Source organism: Ailuropoda melanoleuca, chromosome 6 (genome assembly GCF_002007445.2).
Source record: "Ailuropoda melanoleuca isolate Jingjing chromosome 6, ASM200744v2, whole genome shotgun sequence".
Classification (NCBI taxonomy): Eukaryota; Metazoa; Chordata; class Mammalia; order Carnivora; family Ursidae; genus Ailuropoda; species Ailuropoda melanoleuca.
The window spans coordinates 101516447-101540766 of NC_048223.1; the positions used below are offsets into that span (position 1 = coordinate 101516447).

The 24320-nt window shown below is 43.9% G+C and overlaps 1 protein-coding gene across 6 annotated transcripts in view; it reads right to left on the minus strand.

Annotated features, from left to right (window-relative positions):
* The window catches only part of DNMBP (dynamin binding protein), a 107061-nt gene extending 91769 nt beyond the window's left edge, over positions 1 to 15292 (minus strand). For 2 of the 6 annotated variants that reach the window (XM_034663132.1, XM_019804915.2), the window contains exon 1: positions 14328 to 14991. The gene's annotated coding sequence lies outside the window, so the exon portion shown is untranslated. Of the gene's footprint in view, positions 1 to 13695; positions 13879 to 14327; positions 14992 to 15057 lie in introns of those variants that run through there. The other 4 variants (XM_034663129.1, XM_019804914.2, XM_034663131.1 and 1 more) reach the window with 4 other exon arrangements.
* Between the last annotated feature and the right edge of the window lie 9028 nt (positions 15293 to 24320).

A 24320-nucleotide genomic window follows, 5' to 3' on the forward strand; every position in this document is an offset into this window, starting at 1 on the left:
AAGGGATAAAGAAAGGGGGGGGTAATCAGAAGGGGGAATGAAGCATGAGAGACTGTGGACTCTGGGAAACAAACTGAAGGCTTCAGAGGGGAGGGGAGGGGAGTGGGAGAATGGGATAGGCTGGTGATGGGTAGTAAGGAGGGCACGTATTGCATGGTGCGCTGGGTGTTATACGCAAGTAATGAATCATCGAACTTTACATCAAAAACCGGGGATGTACTGTATGGTGACTAACATAATAAAAAAATTTTTAAAAATTAAAAAAATAATAAAATGTAAAGGTTGGGGGGATTGGGATAGGCCAGTAGGGGATTGGTATAGGCCAGTGGTGGGTAGTAAGGAGGGCACGTATTGCATGGTGCACTGGGTGTTATACGCAAACAATGAACCATGGAACACTACATCAAAAACTAAGGATTTACTGTATGGTGACTAACATAACATAATAAAAAATTAATAAAATAAAATGTAAAGGTTAAAAAAATAAGTTGCCTTATAATAAAATTATTTAAAATAAATTCATCACATGTCTTTCTCATTCTACATTAAGATTTTTAGCCTTGGTTTATTAACCACTTGGCTTTAAAACTAGATGAAAATACTGACATTGAAATACCATATTCTTACACTCTCGAAGTCACTGAATACATAAAGCCACACATCGCTTCATACTTCAGCAATTTTCATTCTTTGTACTTTAATACCAACTCACTACCCTGCATAACGATCACAGCTGACTAGCAGGTCAAGGCAACAAGACTACAAGAAATATAAGACAAAACTGACTTCTTCATGTCTACAGTGGTCCAGCTATCACAATTACCAATTAACATCTAGGCAGCGGCAGCAAAAAGAACTAGTAATGAAAACTAAGGGTTTGAAAAACATATGTATTAGCGTCACGCTCCACAGTCCAGCTAGCTGCTCGAGAATACAGGACCCCAACAGCCACTAACGAAAGTCTGGTTTTCATGTAAACTCATTCTCCTCTTACCTGACCCTTCGGGGATTCTGTTTCCTGATAAGCAGATCTAAACTGTAAGACAATAATATCCCAAGGAGGTTCTGGCACTGAGCCCCAGAAATCCTTAAAGCAACAAACACTGTCTGAAAGAAGAAAACCAGGCTACTCACTCCCTTCTCTGTTCTCTCCACTAACTCTAGGGAACACAGAAATGCCTTGCCAATTAGAAGTTATAAACTTCTTTCAGAGTAAAAATATTTTGAAATACAGATGGTTTGTTGATAATGTCATACCCTGTCACATGGGATGCTTTGGAAGACTCCTCAGAAATTACCTCTGGGCCAGACCAAGCAATATGTGGGCCAGTGAATCCTTTCTATTTATGGAAACTCGAATAGCTTGGAACCCCCTGTAGTGACTGACAGGTTAGAAGGGGAACTTAATTCACAATAGGTCAAAAAAGTTAAGTCAAAAACTATTTTTAAAATGCAGCATGTAGGACGCCTGGCTGTGTAGTCAGTTAAGCGTCTGAGTCTTAGTTTCGGCTCAGGTCATTATTTCAGAGTCCTGGAATAGAGCCTCCCATGGGGCTCCGTGCTCAGCATGGAGGCTGCTTAAGACTCCCTCTCTCTCGCTCTCTCAAATATTTTTTCAAAAATCCGAAATGTGGGAAACTATAAGATAAAAACCCAGTTTCTTCAATAAAATAAATTATAACCAAAAAATTAAAATGAAAAAGGAAGGGGGACGTCTCAGTTAAAAACCACTTGAACATTAATCTAATGCAGTATGTGCCCATTTCTTGGGTCCTGATCCAAACAAATCAATTATTTAAAAAACTGAGACATCTTTTTTTTTTTAAAGATTTTATTTATTTATTCAACAGAGATAGAGACAGCCAGCGAGAGAGGGAACACAAGCAGGGGGAGTGGGAGAGGAAGAAGCAGGCTCACAGCGGGGGAGCCTGATGTGGGGCTCGATCCCAGAACGCCGGGATCACGCCCTGAGCCGAAGGCAGATGCCCAACCGCTGTGCCACCCAGGCGCCCCTGAGACATCTTTTTAAAAAAGGGGGTGGGGTGCCCGGGTGGCTCATTCAGTTGAGTGGCTGCCTTCGGCTGGGGTCATGATCTCAGGGTCCTCGGATCAAGACCCGCATTGGGCTCCCTGCTCAGTGGGGAGTCTGCTTCTTCCTCTGCCCCCCCTCAACTCATTCTCTCTCTCTCTCAAATAAAATCTTTTTAAAAAATTCCCCATCCCATGTTTCAATTTTTTCTATTTTTTAAAGATTTAAAAATAAAAATAAAATCAAAAATTGAAACAAATGGGGAATTTTTTCTAAAGATTTGAGAGAGAGAGAGAAGGAGATAGCACAAGCAGGGAGGAGGAGCAGAGGGAGAGGGAGAAGCAGACTATCCACTGAGCAAGGAGCCCAAGGTGGGGCTCGATCCCAGGACCCTGGGATCATGACCTGAGCTGAAGGCAGACGCCTTACTGACTGAGCCACCCAGGCGCCCCACAAATAGGGAATTTTTGAACACTGACTAGTTTCTTTATTATACTTAGGAATTACTACTTTTTTTAGGTGATAGTAATGGTATTTTGTCGCATGTAAATAAAAGGGAATTTTTTTTTTAATCATTAGAACCAGAGGGTCTACAAAAATGCAAAGAAGGTGGGACACAAAAACAGCGCAGTGTATACATCTCCAATTGAGTGTTGGATACAGGGATGTTCGGCATATTATTCTTTATTCATTTTTTGCCAATTTTGAATACTTCATTAGGAGAAAGGCTGAAATTCAAAGCATGCTCCCCGGATGGAGTTTCAGGGCCCATCCATTTTGGAAGTGCCAACCTCTCTGGCCGTCTGCTGTAGTCAAGGCAGGGTCCGGAGAGCAGGCCTCCCAGATGGTTTCGGCTATAGGCAAAGTCCTGCCATGCTCTCCACGACTCGGAGCCGCAGTGAGTAATGCGGCATAGGTGAGAAAAGGGCAGTCCTCGAGAACGCTGTGACTCTGTGTCATGCCCTGTCTTCAGTCACCTGCTCACCTGAGGCCTACCACATACCACACGCTGGTTCAGAGCGTGGGCTTTGGAGAGAGACAGATGTGGATCTGAATTCTAGTCCTACCACGTCACAGCAGCCTAACTTCCGGCACATTTCTCAGCCAATTTTTTTTTTTTTTTTTTTAAGGAGGCTCCACATGCAATGTGGGGCTTGAACTCCCGGCCCTGAGATGAAGCCAGGCGGGCGCCCCTCTCCACCAATCTGGACCTTAATTTCTCCATATGTAAAATGAGGATTACACTGGCACCTTCCTTATAAAATCATTCGGAAGATTAAATGAGAATGCATTAGCACGGTGACTGGCTAAATTATTAGCGGCCGTTTTCTATTAATAGCGTTCTTGTTGTTTTATGCTTCTTTCATTTGAATTTAGACCATGCGTGCAACCCAGTAAAATGAAAGATGAAATAGTCACAATTGTAATTAACAGGACACTTACCGCTATCCTTATTGCTGCAGGAAAGGACATCGGAGGAATGTGTGAGGACAGCAGAAAGTGGGAACATTAAAGTAAATTAACGGGTATGGGTGCATTTGGAACAGACTAGAGGGCCAGGCAGCGGAGTTTAGGATTCGCTGGGGGCAGCGGTGGGCAGTAGGTGCCAAACAGTAGAGCAACAAACGGCAGTGAGTCAGACGGCAGTCTGCACAGGGTGAACGGGTCCTGGTGCACTTGTGGCCACGTATTCGGTTTTCTCGGCCGATCCTGTGCACTATGATCCAAGGCCCTGCTTTACAGCGCAGAAACCAGCTACGCGCAACAGGACTGCTCATCGTGGCCATCCTGAACTGGACCCAGGCGCGGCAGCGACACCAAAACGGCTCCGCGTTACTGGGGGTGGGAGGGAAGAATAGACTAGAAGAGGGGAGGACGCGGGGCGTGAGGCTGGGGAGTTCAGCACAAGCCGACACATCCGTGGCAACTTTTCCTGCTGATGGCGCACATCATTTATGCTCAGACAATCGCCTCATGAAAACAAAGCAGAGTGTGCGCCGGCCCAGAGCCCACGGCGAGGGCGTCAGCAAGGATTATTCTCTCCGGGGCCCCGCTCCCACCGCGTGCTTGTCAGCGAGACACAGGCACTGACACCCCACCTTCAGAAACTACGGCCTCCGCAGGGGCTGCTAGAACAGGTGGGGAGAAATGAGCTCTGTGGCTGCGTGGATGGCTAGGCTCACAGGGTCAAGGAGGAAACAGCATTCTGCTACCTTATTGAACCCATGCATTTAACAGAGGCTAAGAACTTTCCTTCTTCAGCTCTCCCTTAGCTTTCCCTGCTCTGTAACACAGAGCTACCTCTTCACAGATGATTCATTCTAGGGCTTCATTAGTTGAGAGCACAGTCTGTGCCAGGCTCCTGCTTGGGATTTATCAGTGAACAAAACGAAGATCCCTGCCATTGGAGAACTTTCTCCCGGAGGGATGGGGGAGGCAGACAACAGTTTAGGAAGTGACAGGTGGGTGTTAGGATAAAATATGGAAGGGAAAAAAAAAAGCAGAACGAAAGGATAAGGAGGGAGAAGGGGGCGGGCCATCGGATGTGGAGTCTACCAGCTGACAGGAGTGTTAACCTAGGAGTCCTCATTCCCTGCTATTTATCACTCCCTCACCGCTCACCACGCGAGCAGGTGCTGAGGGAAACAAGACAACTGCATTAGGCTTATTTCAGAGTCAAAGAAAGATAAATTACAAGTATTTTCTCCATACTTTTCTTTTTGGAAAGTGGCCTTAAGAAGGGAAAGTGCTAAATGAACCAAAGCAAGGTGACCTCAGACAGACTTGTCCTCCGCTTCTCCTGCCAGTCTCTGGTCCAGTAGCATCTGGGCTACAACTGCCCCATATTCTGACAGCGAGGCTGGGCTGTCTGTGCCCGATGGCTCCCACAGGCACAGTCTGCTCACTATATCTAGGGAATCAGCCTGCATTTACCCCACACCTAGAAGTTATTCGTATCTTCTTGCTTTTTTTCAGAGGATCAATCGAAGAACAAGAGTTGAAGGCCGAACCCTGAAAGAGGAAGGGTGATACAAGCATAAACAGCCCAAGTTTAAGGCATTCTCTTCATCCACACACACGCCCCCGACACACAATAAAAAAAATAATAATAAAAAAGAGCAAGAAATAACCCACATTTATAGGCTGGTGCTAAAAGTCAGGATGAAAGAATTGCCTTTCTGTATTTTTACAAGTTTTCTACAATGAAGATGTATAATTTTTATAATTAGGAAAAAATAGCTAGTTAAAAGAAAACAAAACAAGACCCAACCATATACCAAAAGAGACGGCGATGAGAATCAGCTGCCCGACACCCCTGCAGTTCTGGTGGCCACGGACCTACCAGCTGAAGCATCTCAGTATTTTGTGAGATCTACTTGGATAAGATTTATACCTGGAGTGGTCCCAAACTATTAGAAGTTATAGAACAATTCAGTAAGGTGGCAGGATACAAAATCAATGCCCAGAAATCAGTTGCATCTATACACGAATAACGAGACTGAAGAAAGAGAAATTAGGGAATCCATCCCATTTACAATAACACCAAAAACCATGCGTTACCTTGGAATTAACTTAACCAGAGACGTAAAGGACCTATATGCTAGAAACTATAGATCACTTTTGAAAGATATTGAGGAAGACATAAAAAGATGGAAAAATATTCCATGCTCATGGATTGGAAGAATTAACATAGTTAAAATGTCCATACTACCCAGAGCAATCTACACTTTCAATGCTATCCCGATCAAAATACCGAGGACATTTTTCAAAGAACTGGAACAAATAGTCCTTAAATTTGTATGGAACCAGAAAAGGCCCCGAATCTCCAAGGAACTGTTGAAAAGGAAAAACAAAGCTGGGGGCATCACAATGCCGGATTTCGAGCTGTACTACAAAGCTGTGATCACAAAGACAGCATGGTACTGGCACAAAAACAGACACATCGACCAATGGAACAGAATAGAGAACCCAGAAATGGACCCTCGGCTCTTTGGGCAACTAATCTTTGATAAAGCAGGAAAAAACATCCGGTGGAAAAAAGACAGTCTCTTCAATAAATGGTGCTGGGAAAATTGGACAGCTACATGCAAAAGAATGAAACTTGACCACTCTCTCACACCATACACAAAAATAAACTCCAAATGGATGAAAGACCTCAATGTGAGACAGGAATCCATCAAAATTCTAGAGGAGAACATAGGCAACAACTTCTATGACATCGGCCAGAGCAACCTTTTTCACGACACATCTCCAAAGGCAAGAGAAATAAAAGATAAAATGAACTTATGGGACTTTATCAGGATAAAGAGCTTCTGCACAGCCAAGGAAACAGTCAAAAAAACTAAGAGACAGCCCACGGAATGGGAGAATATATTTGCAAAGGACACCACAGATAAAGGACTGGTATCCAAGATCTACAAAGAACTTCTCAAACTCAATACACGAGAAACAAATAAACAAATCATAAAATGGGCAGAAGATATGAACAGACACTTTTCCAATGAAGACATACAAATGGCTAACAGACACATGAAAAAATGTTCAAAATCATTAGCCATCAGGGAAATTCAAATCAAAACCACACTGAGATACCACCTTACGCCAGTTAGAATGGCAAAGATAGACAAGGCAAGAAACAACAATTGTTGGAGAGGATGTGGAGAAAGGGGATCCCTCCTACATTGTTGGTGGGAATGCAAGTTGGTACAGCCACTCTGGAAAACAGTGTGGAGGTCCCTTAAAAAGTTAAAAATTGAACTACCCTATGACCCAGCCATTGCACTACTGGGTGTTTACCCCAAAGATACAGACGTAGTAAAGAGAAGGGCCATATGCACCCCAATGTTCATAGCTGCATTGTCCACAATAGCCAAATCATGGAAGGAGCCGAGATGCCCTTCAACAGATGACTGGATTAAGAAGCTGTGGTCCATATATACAATGGAATATTACTCAGCTATCAGAAAGAACGAATTCTCAACATTTGCTGCAACATGGACGGCACTGGAGGAGATAATGCTAAGTGAAATAAGTCAAGCAGAGAAAGACAATTATCATATGATTTCTCTCATCTATGGAACATAAGAACTAGGAGGATCGGTAGGGGAAGAAAGGGATAAAGAAAAGGGGGGTAATCAGAAGGGGGAATGAAACATGAGAGACTATGGACTATGAGAAACAAACTGAAGACTTCAGAGGGGAGGGGGTGGGGGAATGGGATAGACTGGTGATGGGTAGTAAGGAGGGCACGTATTGCATGGTGCACTGGGTGTTATACGCAACTAATGAAGCATCAAACTTTTACATCGGAATCTGGGGATGTACTGTATGGTGATTAACATAATATAATAAAATTAAATTAAAAAAAAAAAAGATTTATACCTGGAGTGGAGACTGATCCACAGAGTAAACAAGCTATAATTTTACATATCTTCTATTTACACTCGTGCTGACGACCCCAGCTGTGATGCTGAATGTGGCCCTCTCTCATTCTTCACACCAGCTATTTAAATACTGACTCTTAACAGGAGAAAAAAAGCTGATCTAATGGTGAAATAAGCTGATATTGGAATCATGAAACGTTTACCATAAATTTATATAAGCAAGGTTCAGAAGTATGAAGACTCCCACGAATCTTCTTTCGCTTGAAACTTCATCCTGGCACAGGCTGAGGATTCGGAATGAGTCCTCCGGATGCCACCTTACTTCTTTGGAGACAAATCCTGATGAGGCTTAATACCCACTTAGGACGAAAATGCTCAATAAACTAGGAATAGAGGAGAACACCCAACTTGACAAAGGCACATCTAAAACCTAAAACACACAGTATATACAATGGAAAAACGTCAGACTCGTTCTCTATAAGACTGAAAGCAAGACAAAGACACCTACGAGCACAGCAACTGTTTTGACATAGTCCTGGAAGTTCTGGCCGATGCCGTAAGGAAAGATAAATAAGACGTGTAAGGATGGGAAAGAAACAACAAAACGATCACTTTTTTCAAAGAATTGTGATTAACAATAGAGGGAAAAAAACCCAGAAATCAACTATTTGAATAAGATGGGGAAGAAAGGCTGTCGGATACAAGATCATTATGCCATGAACACTATTTCTCTTAAACTACCAACACTCAACTAGAAAATAGAGACATGAGTCATAATAGCAACAAAACTATGAAATACTTAGGAATTTATGTAACCAAAAATACCTTCCTAGACCTTTATGGAGAAAATTTTTAAAATTCTAATAAAGGATTTAAAAATGAGCTGATGAAGTATTTAGGGCTAAAAGGGCATGATGTCTGCAACTAACTCAAAGGGGTCTGGAAAAAAAAAACATGCATAGGAATGTAGAGAGGGAGTAATAAAGCAAATATGGCAAAATGCTAACATTTGGTGAATCTAGGTGAGGAATATACAGGAGCTCTTTGTACTAACCTTAGAACTCTTCTAGTTTTAAATTATTTCCAAATAAAACAAAAATTCTTTTTAAAAAGTGCTGAATAAATGGAGAGACACATTACACGCTTTTGGAGGAAATGAGTTAATATCAAAAAGATGTCAAGCTTCTCCCAAATAATTTATAAATTCAACATAATCCAAATAAAAATTCCTTAAAAATATAATTTTTGAGGAATTTATAAGCTTAATTCCAAATTTTGTATAGAAAAATAATGGTCCAGGAATAGCTAATTAAACTTAAAAATGAAGAACAGAGATGGGGCACTTGCTATACCAGTCATGAGAATGTATTATAAAGTCATTGCAATAAAACATGGAGCAGTAACTGACAGACCAATGGAACAGAATAGAAGCTTAGAACAGACCAGTATATCCATGGAAACCACAGATGAGAGAGAAAGTACCACAGCTCAATGGAGGAAAGCATGGATGTTTTTGGAGATATTATTGGAAAACTTGCCTCATTAAATGAAGAATAATAGGACTGGATCCCTAACATCATATGCAACGTGGGCTCTAGATGAATTAAAGAAATCGCCATCACCCAGGGATTGAGAGGGGCTTCTTGAAACTCCACAAGTATTAAACATGTCAAAGAATGTATCTGATTACATCAAAATTAAGAATGTTTCTTGATCAAAGGAAAACAAAGAGGGGCACCTGGGTGGCTCAGTCAGTTAAGGGACTGACTCTAGGTTTCAGTTCAGGTCATGATCTCAGGGTCCTGAGATGGACCCCAAGTCAGGCTCCATGCTCAGCAGTGAGTCTGAGATTCTCTCTGCCCCTGCCCCTCTCCTGCACGGGTGCACGCACACACACAGACACACACTCTCTCTCTAATAAATAAATCTGTAAAAAATAATAATAAAGGACAAAGACAAAATTAACAGGTGCCCAAAGAGAAGACATCTGCAGAGTCTAAATGTGAACAACGCAGATAGCAACTCCAACAGAAAATGGGCAAAGGTATGAACAAGCAATTTACAGAAGGGGCTCTATGTATAAGAGACATTTGCAATCCTTTGTAAGCAAAGAAACACAAATTAAAATGACAAGAGATCACTTTGCACCTAGAGACTAGAAAAGATGGAGGGGGGAAGCTGAGCGCTGGTAGGACAGGAGGGGATAGGAACCCTCCAACACTTCTGGCAGAAGAGAGACTGGGGCAGCCGTTGTGGAGAGGAATCTGGCACTACTAAGTCAAATTCATTATGTGCCAGCCTATAACCCAGCAATTCCCTTCTGAATACATATTATGCAGCTTTATAAGTGGACAGGTACGAAGATGCTCACTGCAGCAATATGTATGTTAGGACGTAGGGACAGCTCGAGTATCTATCACACAGCAGCAGATACGTAAAACTGCGGTTTGAGCACATGGCATGGGGTATAATGCATCGGTCAAAAACAGAGAATTAGGGGTGCCTGGGTGGCTCAGTCGTTAAGCATCTGCCTTCTGGTCAGGTCATGATCCCAGCGTTCTGGGATCGAGCCCCACATCGGGCTCTCTGCTCAGCGGGAAGCCTGCTTCTCCCTCTCCCACTCGCCCTGCTTGTGCGTTCCCTCCCTCGCTGCCTCTTTCTCTGTCAAATAAATAAATAAAATCTTAAAAAAACAAAACAAAACCAGAGAACTAGTTGTACACAGAGAAACAGGTGGATCTTCAAAACAGCCTTTAGAGAAAAAAGCAGCAAAATGAAATACAGCGTTATAAATTAAAATACATATAAAACAAGCAAGAGGCTATACAGACAAAAAGAAACACATGACGTGCATTAAAATGAGTACCTGTGGGACATAAGGTGAATGGGAAGGGAATTAAAAGCAAAAGAAATCCTTCCAACTCCTTCCATGTTAAGAAAGAAGAATTCGAATGATCTATGATAAATATAAAATTAGAATTGTTTCCTTCCCCAAAGTTTCCAACCTTCCTAACAACAAAAGCTATTTGGCTGCCAGCTCTGTTGATGAGTAACAGCTCTTCACCCTTTTCCAAGCAGGAAGAGAAAATTCAGGGATCAGCAGAGACTATTCACGAAACAGTGTTTTTGTTCCCATGACCCGCCGACCTGCCAACCTGCCTGAAAAGACCTGATTACCTCCTGATTTTGCGTGATTCAGCTTCAGGCGAGTCCAAGTTAAGTTTTCAGGTCATCTGCAGCTGTTTACTTTTAGAACCTCTTCGCATGCAATCCCCTGGCCTCCCTGTAGAAATTTCCACACTAATCAGAATTTTAAAATTCTAGAGCTCGAAGGGACCTGGTCATGCCACAGATGAGGAGACTAAGGCCCCAGGAAGAGTTACACGTTTAGGGTACACAGCTAGCACGAAAGGGAAGGTCTTCCTGACTCTGTGCCTCGTCCCCCTTCTGTTCTCGCCCAGCAGCCAGAGTGACCCTGTCAAACTGAAGTCGTCATGAGCAACTCTGTTCAAAACCCTCTAATGGCTTCTTCCCCCTCACTCAGAGGAAAGGTCAAAGTCCTTACAATGGCCTATACTGATGGCGCCCCTTCCCGCTCCCCCCCGCCTCTCCTCTGCCGTCACCTCGCCCTCACCCGCCTTGGCACTGCCCTAGCCGCTAGGACCTCGCCAGCCCTCACACATGCCCAACAGGCTCTGCATCTGGGCCTGGAACTTGCTCATCCCTCTGTCCCCCCACCCTCCCGGTCTCAATTCCTTCCAGTCCTAGATCAAAAGTGATCTTAGCAGAGGCCTTCTCTGACCACTCTGGAGGTATCGAGTCAGTCCTGCCCAGCCTGTAGTTCCCTGCAGCACGGTGAGCATGTGACCGTCTATCCACTCACGGTTTGGTCGGCCCCCACCCCACCACAATGCTGTCACGCATCCGCAGGGCTTTGTTTCTTTCACAGCTGTATCCCCAGCACCCAGAATAGTGCCTGGTAGACACAGGTGCTTAATGACCCTGTGGTGAATGAACAAACCAGAAGTGCAGACTGCAGCCCCCTAGCACGATGCCCTATTTGCTCGGCTGTGAGCCCTCGGGTCTTGGTGATTGGGTCCTTGGGTAAACCCGAACATCTAAAAATAAAAGAATACATTTTAGCTACTCTATGCTTACTTTATCTCCTCTGGCTGACTTTTATAGCATCGAGGATAAACACCCGACCAAAAGTTAACACTTTTGGTTTAAGGGCTCTTTCATTATAGAGCTGTTCTGTGATCTGATTTTATGGCTATTACTTTAGGTTTCTGCCTTTCCAGGAGAAAGGCTGATATCTCATAAATTTTTTTATTTAAGTGAGCTCTAGGCCCAACATGGGGCTTGAACTCACAACCCTGAGATCAAGAGTCGCATGCTCTACCAACTGAGCCAGCCAGATGCCCCCGGAATCTCATAATTAACACCTGACCCACAAGACTATGTTAGCCAATCTTGAAAATTAGTTTATCCAGATGCTATCCTAAGCTGAGCATAAGAAACTATTTAACATTAATTGGATTGTTGTTGTGAAAGTTTTCATACGTAACTCTGAATGAATTTTCAGGATGCTTTAGCTAAAAACCAAGCACAGTTGAGAATTTCAGAGCAAATAATCCTGTAACAATGCTATGCTGTAGGTAAGTAATACACTGACTTCAGAAATAATGAATGTAGAAAATGATTCTAAGCCTTCTACCAGGCAATAGGTATGCAAGTCTCCATTTGCATTCTATTGTAATTGCTTTTATTATTAAAAAAAATTCCAATATAAAAAGTATCTTTAATTTCAAAAATCACTTAAGTATCTGAAATTTGAAAAACAGCTTTTTGCTTATTTTAGCCCAACACTGTAACGTGGGAGGGTTGAGAACAATAACACACTTGAAGATTCCCTAGGCATCCTGCAGAAAGGATTTCCTTCTGAGGCAGAGATAAGCGAGTTTGCTGGCCCTGGAGCGTTCCTATATTGCAGCCTCCAAGTACACGAAAGATAAAAATCTAAGCGCAGTCCACTTAACCCTTTTTCAGAACCAGAGCCTCATGGAGTCTTGCATGTTCTAAAAATGAACACACACCGTTAGTTTTTAGGAGATCATAAACTGTAACTCAAGAATTATGATTTGCCATATTCTTTAGGGGAAGAAAAAGTAACATAAGCTCAACCAATGCTTGCAGGAGGCTCTGAATTGCAATGTGGGTGAAAGAGGAACGGGAAAGGGTCTCTACAGGAAAGAGGGCCACTCCGAAAGAGCCAGAAAAAAAACAAACAAGAAGTGGGAAAAGGCTCTGCTCTGGGGCCGCAAGACAAAATAAATAACTTGCACATATTTGGACAGGCTGTCTATAAAGATGATTATTATATCTCGGCCGAATACATACACGATATGAGCACTATATGAAAGACATCGCATTTCCTGAGGCAGAATGTTCTCAGCTTACTGCAGAAGTTCTCTGTGCACCCCACACACCCCATTCCCAGGTCAGACTTTAGCTATCCTCACCAAACACTCCATTCCAATCTCTGAATTTAAGTGAATTTAACACTGAAGTAATTTGAAAAACCACTTTTCACTTATATTAGGCCAATGCTGATAATGTGACTTGTTTTATTAAAACTTTTGTCACCATGAGTGACATATGTTTCAAATTAACATGTAAAATCAGGAGCTCAAAGGGGCCTAGAGATCCTTTAATTCAATAATTTAGAGAAAAACAGGTGCTGAGGGATAAACTAACTTGCTCATCACCTGGAATCTATTCCTGTTGCCAAGGTAATAAACACAGCGCTAAGAAAGCACACCTGTATGCTGCCAGGTACAACCAGGGATTAATCAGTCCCACTCTCCCCCTGGAACTCAGCTATGCAAACAATTGGAGCTAAACTATGCTCCAACCCTAAACATTAAGCCTACCACCGGCTTGCCACATACCACAGCATTACTAATTAGGAAAAGAAAGTCTATCGACACAAGATGTGCATATTACTGTAAAACAGGAAAGTTACCAATATAACAGAGTAACGGTGCGAGAGCCCTTCATTGTCGCCTAAATGAGACAATGAAGGATAATGAGATTGCATTTAAAGTGGGGGTTTTTTGCTTTTAAATATTAACTCTACACCCCAAGCATTCTCCACAGCGCCTCATGTCCAGCAGACATGGCCATTTTGTAACCCCACTATTCCTTTATGCAACTGACAGCACCATCACCCACTTCAAGGTTAAGTGCTTTGAGAAACTGATGCCTGGTGGACATCACTACCTGTGGCAGGAATGCAGGTGTCCGTGGGTAACAGCAAAACTCCAGCATAACCGAACTTGCATCTCTAGCCAAACAGGTCTTGCTCTTGCTTCCGAAATCATCCCTCCCTGCCTCCCAGACACAGAACCACGGACTGCTAGACCGACTGGATGGGACTTTGAGCAAGCCAGAATATTTCTTCATCTGTAAAATAGGGGGGCTGGGCTAATGCTGAATTCTTTTCCAGCTCTCCGATTCCGCCTCATTGCCCAAGTGGCAGGGCGGTGCAGGGAAAAGAGCCCGGGGCTTGACACCGTTTAAAAAGCCCACGTCCGCATCACCCTGACTGCTGGCCGCCCGGCCTCCCCCCCACCCGGCGGGGACCTCACAGGGCCGGACCTGACCCGGGCTCCGAGGAGGGCCGGCGCCCCTCACCTCCTGACACCCTCCCCGGGGGCTCCCGGCCGGGGCAGCGGCCGCCGCGGGGCAGGGGTGGCGCAGGCCCGGCCTCGCGGCGCGNCCACCTCCCGGCGCCCGCCCCGCCGCTCGCGCCCCCTGCCGGCCCGCCCGCCCCGCGGAGCCAGAGGGGGCGGCGCTCCGAGGGCCTCTGGCCGGGGAAACTGAGGCACGGGTCACCGCGGCCCGCCGCTCACCAGGCGCTGGGCCCCGCGTGCCGCTGTGGCTAAGAGCGAGTCCCCGGCCGCGCACGGCCCTCCAGCCCAGAAAAAAGGCGGACTTGCACTGGGAGAAGGCTCGCTCGGTTCCCGGCTGCGCGCGGTGCGGTCCTCCTTCTCCCCGAGGCCGTTCTCGTCATCGCAGCGCACCGTGTTGGCGTTCGCTTCTGGCCGGCCCGCTTTTGCCTGAGGAAAGTCTCAGGCCCGCTCGGCGAATGTAAAAGCGAGGAACGACGGAGGGCGAGAACCGGGCAGGGCCGGCGGGATGCGTTTAACTTGCCGCGAACGCTCGCTGGGCTCCCTTTGCCGCTTAAAGGCCGCGGGGTCATTCTGCGGGCGTGTCGTTTGAATGTGTGCCTCAAGTTTCTGGGCTCTCCCTAGGAGGGGGCGAGGACATTCCGGTCTCGCCCTGTGTGTGCGTGACAGAGAAACCTCTGTTTCAGGAATGTTCACGGGATTTCCTTTCTCCTGGTGGTAAAATACGCGTAACATAACACTTGGCGTTTGAACCATTTGGAAGTGCATGGTAGCATTCAGGACATTCACACTGTTGTGCAATCACCACTACCACCCATCCCCACAGCTTTTTCGTCTCTCCAGACTGAAACCATAGTCCTCAAACACCCACTCTCCATTTCTCTCCGCCCAGCGCCCCCCCCCCAATCTCCATCCCACTTTCTGTCTCTGTGAATTTGACTCCTCCACATACCGCCCATTGGTGGAATCATGTGTCTGTCATTTTGTGACTAGCTTCTTCACTTAGCAGAATGCCTTCGAGGTTCGTCCACCTTGACCCGTGGGTGAGAACAGTATTCCGTTGTGTGATTCAGCCTTCTGTTTATCCATCCCTGTGTCAGTGGACTTGTTCCATCCAAGGTTTGCTTCCACTTCTTGACCGTTGTGAATCATGCTGCTATGAACAGGGACGTACAAGTATCTGTTTGAAACCCTGCCTTCAATTCTTTTGAGTCTATGCCCAGAAATAGAACTGCTGGATCACATGGTAATTCTAGCTTTCATTTTTTGAGGAACCGCCATACGATTCTCCTCCTTTGCTGTTTTGCTGCGTCTGAACATTGTGGGCAGAAAACTCTCTGGTAAAATATCAATATTATGGGTTTTGACAAAATTGTTAACAAATGCTTCATTTGTCTGTAGAACAGTGACTTTTCTTCCTAAGAATAAGTAATTAACACTGCAAATTTATTGCCTTTATTTTTGAAGATACTGTTACTATTCCATTAACCACAATTTTGTTTTTTCTGCATGTACTTTTCTAATGTTTCTTGGACAGAGTTGAGTATGTCCTATGAAATCAGGATTAAATAAAAGTTGAGCTTTTCATTTTAAAGATGTTTATTTTTTTTATTTTAGAGAGAGAGACCGTGCAGGGGGAGGGGTAGCAGGGGAGGGAGAGGGAGAGAGAGAGAGCCTTGAGCAGACTCTACCGGAGGGTGAGCCCCAGAAGGGGCTTGATTTCACCACCAAGATCATGACCCAAGCGGAATCCAAGAGTGGGTCGCTTAACCAACTGAGCCACCCAGGTGCATTTCATTTTTTTTTTTTTAAGATTTATTTATTCCAGAGAGAGAGTGCACGGGCAGAGGGAAAGGAGGGAGAGTCTGAAATAGACTCCACAGGAAGCGTGGAGCCCGGAGCCCACCCCGGGGCTGGATCCCAGGACCCCAGATCACTACCTGAGCTGAAACCAAGAGTTGGAAGCCCAAACAACTGCACCATCCAGGTGCCCCAAGCATTTCATTTTAAAAAGAAGAGACAATTTTGAATGTCTTAACATACACTCAAACCAATCTGAACTTTTTTTTTTAAGATTTTATGTATTTATTTGAGAGAGAGCGAGCGCAAGTGGGGTGGGGGTGGTAGGGACGGCTGAGGGAGAGAAAAGCAGACTCCCTGCTGAGCAGGGAGCCCAATTTGGGGGGGGGGCCGCTGGAGGGCAGCAGGTCTCCATCCCAGGACCGTGAGATCACGACCTGAGCCAAATGTTAAGGCAGATGCTTAACCAACTGAGCCCCCCAGGCTTTTTCTTTTACCTGAAACAGTCAATTTCAGAATGATCTGCTGACTGAATCTGAGTCTTTGGAGGAATCTTCCTCACTGAGCACAGTCAAGTTTAGGGCCACTGCCCTAGGGCGTTGCAAAGATTCTAAATCAGTAAGGGCAGGATAGTATTTTTTCACTCATGGACAAAGATTCACTATACCTTTGTGATGGAACAGGCCTTGTGCTCTATGTTTGGGATCCCGCCTGAATAAGACAGACAACCAGCCTCCTGCCCTCATGGAGCTCACATTGTAGAGTGCGGTAACAAACAATACATAAATAAATGATAAACCGAATAATGACAGGGTGTGGTGAGTGCTGTGAAGGAAATAAACCAGATGGTGTGATAGATTAAATCATAGAGAATGAAGCCCTAGTGCCACTGTATTGTCATGAATTAACTTCTCTCCTGTGCAACAAGCGTGGTACAAGTTATATACAGTTTTTGAGAGAACTGGGAAAATAATTAGTGTTCTGTGGTTGCGATGAGGATCTGGTCTGATAAGGTCCTAAGTAAGCGGTGGGAAGCTTCTTTGAATATAGTAATGGTCAGGGAAGTCCCTGGGGTTGTAATGCTTGCTTGAGATCTAAAGGATGAGAAAGAATCAGTTATTTAAGAGCTGAGGAAGTGACTTTGAGGTAGGAAAAACAGAAGGTGCGAAGTCCTTGAAGTGGAACACAACTTGGTAAGTTTCAGAATCAGAGAAGCCAGTGCGAGCGAGAGAGCAAGTATTATGGCATGAAACTGAAAACAGGGGTGAAGATCATCCGGGTCCTGGTGGGTCTTAGTAAAGAATTTAAATTTCATTTTCAAGGTATTGATACCTTATAAAATATCCTGAATTTTAACACACTAGAATGAAAAGGATCAATGGAGACAAATGTGCATGGAATTTCTTTGCTAGCTATACTGACAATACCCATATGTGTCATACTAAAATGAAAGAGCTTGACTGGGGTGCCTGGGTGGCTCAGTCGGTTAGGTGTCTGCCTTCAGCTCAGGTTGGGCTCCCTGCTCAGCGGGAAGCCTGCTTCTCCCTCTGCCTCTCCCCCTGCTTGTGCACTCCCTCTCTCTCTCTCTCTGAAAGAAATAAAATCTTAAAAATAAATAAATACAGAAATAACAAGAAAAAGCTTGACTGACTTTTTTCCTGGATAATCCCCAACAAGCCCAAACAGAGAATGGTTCAATTGTTGCATATTTTGGTTAATCTCATTGATCAAAACTGTTCAGTTGTGTCATTTTGTTTTGTTTTGTTTTGTTTTGTTGTTTTGTTTTGAGAGGGGTGGAAAGAGAGGATCTTAAGCAGGCTCCATGCCCAGCCCAGAGCCTGACATTGGGCTCAATCTCACAACCTTGAGATGACGACCTTAGCCAAAATCAAGAGTCTGAACCACCCAGGCGCCCCTGGTCGTGGTGTTTTTTTGGTCTCTCATGACTGAACCTGGACCTGTCAGGACATACAGCATCTAAAGTGTCTGTTACTGCTGTGACGGACTGCGTCACTAACATTTGGCATGGCTTGGCCCCAGATCAAAGCCAACTCCCCCCGGCTTCCCTCTGGAATGTGTCACATCACAGTCGCAAGCTGTTGCTAGTGATGGCAAGCTGATGAAAGTAACAAGCTGCTGACACTTATATCAGTTGGCCTTGCTCATGGTTGAGTCATCTGTTCGCCTTTGAATAGCCAAGGGTCCAGCACTAAAAAAAAAAAAAAATTCAGATAAAATAATATATTCGTATCTCTATTATTAAAGATGGTGTCATTTTTGAACATTGGTGAGGTCCTGAGCCAACAGCCAAGAAAGAATTCTTGAGACATCTTTGGTGCAAAAAGGTGATTTTATTAAAGCACGGGGTCAGGACCTGTGGGCAGAAAGAGAAGCTGCACTGGGGTCGTGGGGAGTGGCCCATTATATACTTTCAAGCTGAGAGATGGTAAGGGGTAGCAGAAGCCTCCCAGGTATTTTGGAAACAAGGTTTCCAGGATCCTGAGGGGACTAGCTATTGTTAGGAAAAGGTCATTTATTACTGTTTACTAAAAACTCAGTCATGAGACTCTTCAGATATCTATCAGTGGGTCATATGCTTGGAGGATGATTGCCAACATGTATCTTGGGGGGTAGAGATGAAGTTTCCGAAGGAATTTTTTTTTAAAGATTTTATTTGACAGAGAGAGGGGGCAGGAAGGAGCACAAGCAGGGGGGAGTGGCAGGCAGTGGAAGACCAGGGAGTTTGACGTGGGGCTCCAGAGCTCTATCCCAGGACCCCAAGATCACGACCTGAGCAGAAGGCAGATGCTTAATCGACTGAGCCACCCAGGCGCCCCAAAGGAATTTTTATATATTAAAGTAGACTTACAGGATCCTGGGGATTGGGCTAGGATTGCCATTTGCCTTTAGAAAAGTATTAACGTTGAGGCAGCTGAGTTCCTAGAGGAATGTCACTCTGCCCTGTTTCAAGGACATGTCTGTAAGTAGTAAAGAAATTTAATAATTTTTCTTCTGCCTTTGTTTCCCACACCAAAGATGTGTTTTAACGTCTTCATGAAAGAATATAGAAGGCATAGATTTGTATTCTATGATGTCAGAGAAGGAAGAAACATCTCTTGGAAATATTATTAATCTTTCACCAAAATGGTACCAGAATGCACCAGGACAGAAAGGAGAGGACTCAGGTCAGATGGCGGAGGAGGGCTGGGGAGGAGTGCTCTCTTGGAAGATGAGGCAGGCTGATTTTGGGGGCAGGGAATCTGTCCAGTGCTAGGACCAGGCCAATTCCTATAAGATGACATCAGAAGCCATTTGGTTCCATCTAGGCATAGACCCCTGTGGGTAAGAGTAAAGCCAATTCCTGGTTTGTTCCTCCTAGAAGAGAAGGACCTTGTAAGGAAACTTCTGAGTTCTAAGAAAAGACCCTATCATGTGTATCTTCAGGGCTCAACTTACATTTGGATACAGTGTTTCCTACAGGCTCCTTCTCTTCCTATCTATTTGCAGAAGCTTGAAATTGGTTTAATGAGGAATAAAGAATCCTTTACAATTAGAAGTAAAAATCAAATAGGTAAACAAATCTACCTTAAAATGCAAGTGTCTAGTTGAGGTAATACTTTGGGGAAAAAACTCACTCTTTTGTGTATCCACCAAGATACATCTAAGTAATATTATTCTATCTTTTACTATTTTCATGAGAAGACAAGAAAGAAGGTATCTGGGGATCTGGAAGGAAATAGTGGAAGGAAAAGGGAAGCTGAAAAACTGGAGACAATTTTATTTTATTATTTTTTAAAGATTTATTTATTTATTTAAGAGAGACAGAGATAGAGCAGGGGGGAGGGGCACAAGGAGAGGGAAAGAGAGAGTCTCAAGCAGCCTCCCAGCTGAGTGCGGAGCCTGACGGTGGCTCCATTTCATGACCCTGAGATCACAATCTGAGCAGAAATCAAGAGTCAGACTCTTAACCGACTGAGCCACCCGGGTGCCCCATGAACACAATTTTATAGTAAATGTTTATTGAGACCTGGCCTTCAGTTAAGAGTCTACCATATATTATCTTTTTTTTCTTCTGTTGGTTGGTAAAATATGTAGTACCCTAAGAAATAGATTCTCGATTTGAATAGAATGAATAATTTTTACAAAGTATTTTATAAATTTATAAATCACCTTTATAAATCATGTTTCTTTTCTTTTTCTGGTTGTCTGCATTAATGAAGCAAGATAGCCAAGCTTATCTTTTCCTTTTCCAAATGATATTGGTTGTGTTTTACTAACACATATCATGACAACAGTCCAGCCAGGTAGTTACGGTAATCCTCAGCTTGTAAATGAGGCACTGAGGCTCTGTGAGATTGAGCAGTGTGCTTGCCTCGTGCTTCCCACGCTTCCCACACTTTAATCATTCCTATGCCACAATTGCTGTATTCTGATACTCTCAGAAAAACCATCATCATAATTCTTGATGAAATGGCATACTACCTTGCTATTTTTTTGTTTAGTGTTTTTACTCAAATTTACTCACTTTGTTTTTTAAGGGAAACTTTGCACCACTCCCATAAATGCAAAGCCAGTATAGATCGTAATTCATAGAAGGTAATCTTTAAAATAAATACAGTGAAAATAAAACTGTGAGTAAATTCTAATTCTGAGCTTGAGGACTACTCTGCGTTTGTTAAAAAATGAAACCTGTCAGTGTTAGAAAGTTAGGATCAAACAGCTTTTCTGCTTGACATATTCGGAAGGATCTAAAGAAACTGATAAGAGAACAACTTTTTCACTAAGTGATTTTCCACCAAGTGATTATTGGGTCAGAGCATAACCCAAAATTGGCTCCTGCACCACCTGAATTATCCTGGAGAACATCTTGAGTACTACCCATGATTCTTTACCCATACCTTGGGGAATACCTGATTTGCCCAAGAGAACAGCTTGTAAAGGACAAAGCTGGGATTCAAACCCCCATCTGCCAGTATCGAAGTCTTCCCGTTGTGCAATGTGGGCTCCCCACTCAACTGATTTCAAAACTTTGCTCTGAATTGGCCATGTGTGTCTTCCCTTGACAATATTTTATCCTGGTGCGTCCATGAGGCTTAGTGATGTCATGACCTCCAATGTCTTTCCTGAAAATGTGCCAGGAAATCTAGACCACACTCCAGAGGAAGCCTGACCCCTGTGGGGCCTGGTGGGACTGTGCTCTTTTGATGTAATGCTGTGCTTTTTCTAGCACAGTCTGGGAATGCATTGCCTGTTTAAGCAGCTGGGCCACATTGCTGTTTCTTGTTGTACTGTGGTCGAGTTAACGTTCCCCCTCACCCCCACCTCCTGTATGATAATTACCTGTTTGAATATGTGTGCAGTGTTTCACAGGGAAGAGACATCTGACTTCATATGGTACTAAGTCAGGCCTACATTAGCCAAGTAGGGGACTGAATGACAACGTGGATTATGATTCTTTGGCCTTTGACAGGACTTCCCTCAATTGCTTCACACACTATTGTAAAATGTATCAACCTCTCACTCTCCTCACAGATGGTGAGTTCATTGAAGGCAGGGACTGTGAATTTATCTTCGTATTCTGATTTCCTATCAAAGTACCTGGCACAGAGGTGTACTTAATAAATGTGCATTGAATGATTGAATTCACTTGACTCAAGAGTCATAGTAAAATTAAAATTGTTCTTGAATTTAATAAAATTGCAATGCTCTTTTGTTGTTTTTGTCTATAATCATTGATTCTTCTTAATTTGAAACAGTTTTTTTTTTATTTTAGAAAATAGGAATCAACTCTCCCATACAGTTGACACTTGAACGACATGCATTTAAACTGCATGGGTCCACTTATGTGCAGACTTTTTAAAATAAATACAGTATAGTACTGCAAATGTATTTTTTCTTCCTTATGGTTTTCTTTTTTTATTTTATTTATTTATTTGAGAGAGTGTGAAAGACAGCATGAGCCAGGGGAGGAGCAAAGGGAGAGGGAAAAGAAGGCTCCCTGGGAGCCTGATGTGGGGCTCGATCTCAGGACCCTGAGATCATGACCCGAGCCAAAGACAGACGTTTAACTGACTGAGCCGCCCAGGCGTCCCTTCTTATGATTTTCTTAATAACGTTTTCTATTCTCTGGCTTATTTTATTGTGAGAACACAGTATATAGTACATATAACATATGAAATATATGTTAATTGACTATTTATGACTATTATGTCATAATACAACGATTTCATTGGTAAGGCTTCTGGTCAACAGTAGGCTATTAGTAGTCAAGCTTTTGGGAAGTAAGAAGTTAAACATCATTTTCAACTGCACAGGGCAGGGGGGTTGGCACCCCAAGCCCCCATGTCATTCAAGGGTCAGCTGTACTATAAATCACCCTTAGGCCCCTTCTGCCTTCCAGGAGTTAGGCATATGACCCCAGACTGACCAATCAGAGTCACCGTGATAGTTTCAGAGACAGGCACATCACCCAATTTGTGCTATTGAGAGTCAGGCCCGAGAATCAGTAGTTCGTTGCCTGGCTGGTAAAACACACGCTTGAAGCTGCTGGTGGACATCTGGTCCTCTCATGGGGACAGCCCATGTGAGAACAAAGTCACCACTGAAGATAATGAAATCAAGAAATGGAGAAAGATCTCAGACCACATATTTGGGGCACCTGGATCCAGACGTGCCTGAAAACTCCTCTTATAAATTTTTAGTTAGCTGAGCCACTAATGTTCCATCTGGTTCATAAACTACTGGTTCAGGGACACCTGGCTGGCTCAGTTGGTTAAGCATCTACCTTTGGCTCAGGTCATGATCCCAGAGTCCTGGGATCGAGTTCTGCATCAGGCTCCTTGCTCAGTAGGGAGTCCGCTTCTCCCTCTGCCTGCTGTTCCCCCTGCTTGTGTGGCCTCCCTCTCTCTCTCTGACAAATAAATACATAAAATTCTTTAAAAATAAATAAATAAACTACTGGTTCACAAATGCCAGCCCGAGATAAAACATTTACTGTTCCATAGCAAAGTGAGAAAAATAATTTGATTTATAAGGCCCTTTATCCTGACATTATATCTTTCCTAATTTTTGGCATTAAAGCATCTGTGAATGGATGGCAATAACAGATAGCGATTGTATTTTTTTTTAAAGATTTTATTTTTATTTATGTGACAGAGACAGCCAGCGAGAGAGGGAACACAGCAGGGGAGTGGGAGAGGAAGAAGCAGGCTCCCAGCAGAGGAGCCCGATGTGGGGCTCGATCCCGGAACAACAGGATCACGCCCTGAGCCGAAGGCAGACGCTTAACGACTGCGCTACCCAGGCGCTCCGCGATTGTATTTTTTGAATTGTCCTTAATAGAAAATGAGACCATTAGTGGGCCTTTTATCTATCCTTCGTCTCGGTCTGCTCCAGCTGCTATAACAAATTACCATAGGCTTAAACAACAAATGCTTATTTCTTACAGTTCTGGAGGTTGGGAAGTCTGCCATCAGCATGTCAGCCGGGCCGATTCCGGTGCGAACTTGCTTCCCGGCTCGTAAATGGCCTTCTTCTTGTTGTAGACTCCCACGGCAGAGGGAGAGAAAAGGTAGCTCTCTTCCTCTTCTCCTAAGGACAGGAGTCCAATGGCGGGGTCTCTGCTCTCCTGACCTGATTGCCTCCCACAGACTCCACCTCCAAGTGCCATCACATTATGGCTTCAAATTCAGAATTTGAATTCTGGGAGGACACAAACATTCAGTCCATAGCACCCTCCATTTAAAAAAATTTTTTTATCAGCCTGTGAAATAAAAGTCTGCTATAAATGATAGCATGTAAAATACCATATTTGGATATATAATAAAAATTGTGGTCCTTTTATTTCTTAGTTTATTTATACTTCATTGGAGTCCAGAAAGCACTAAGGAAACTCAATTGACTCCTTTGATCTAATGCCCAGGAAGGACTCTTCATTCCCAAGGCCTCACAGGGACTCTCTAAAAGCAAGTCAAAGAGGTCTTTCGTCCCTCGTCCTGGGGGGTAGACATAGACCCAAGTGATGATTTTATTTGCCTGTTCCCTGGGACTGTGCCATGGGAAGTGGTGTGTCAGCAGAAAAAAAGCACCACCCGGAGGGCTTCTCCTTGGCACTTGTCACCCGCTCTGTAACGGCTCCCTCCCTTCTGAGTGATGCTACATCCCTCGTGTATGGAGGCCTTGATGGGGTGAGGGTGAAGGTGTTCAGGGAATGGTGGGAAGTGAAGGGAATGAAGGTAAAAGAAGGAAAGATCCATGAGGGGAAGGAGAGTAAGGCAACACAGTCAGTGAGGGGACAAATAAGAAAAAATGAGAGAGAGAAAAAAAGCCTGTATAAATAGTGGAATTTAACTTTTGGGAGGACAGAGAGGATTGATGTTTGCTTAGGCATTTGCCCAGGGGGAATGTTTACTCATG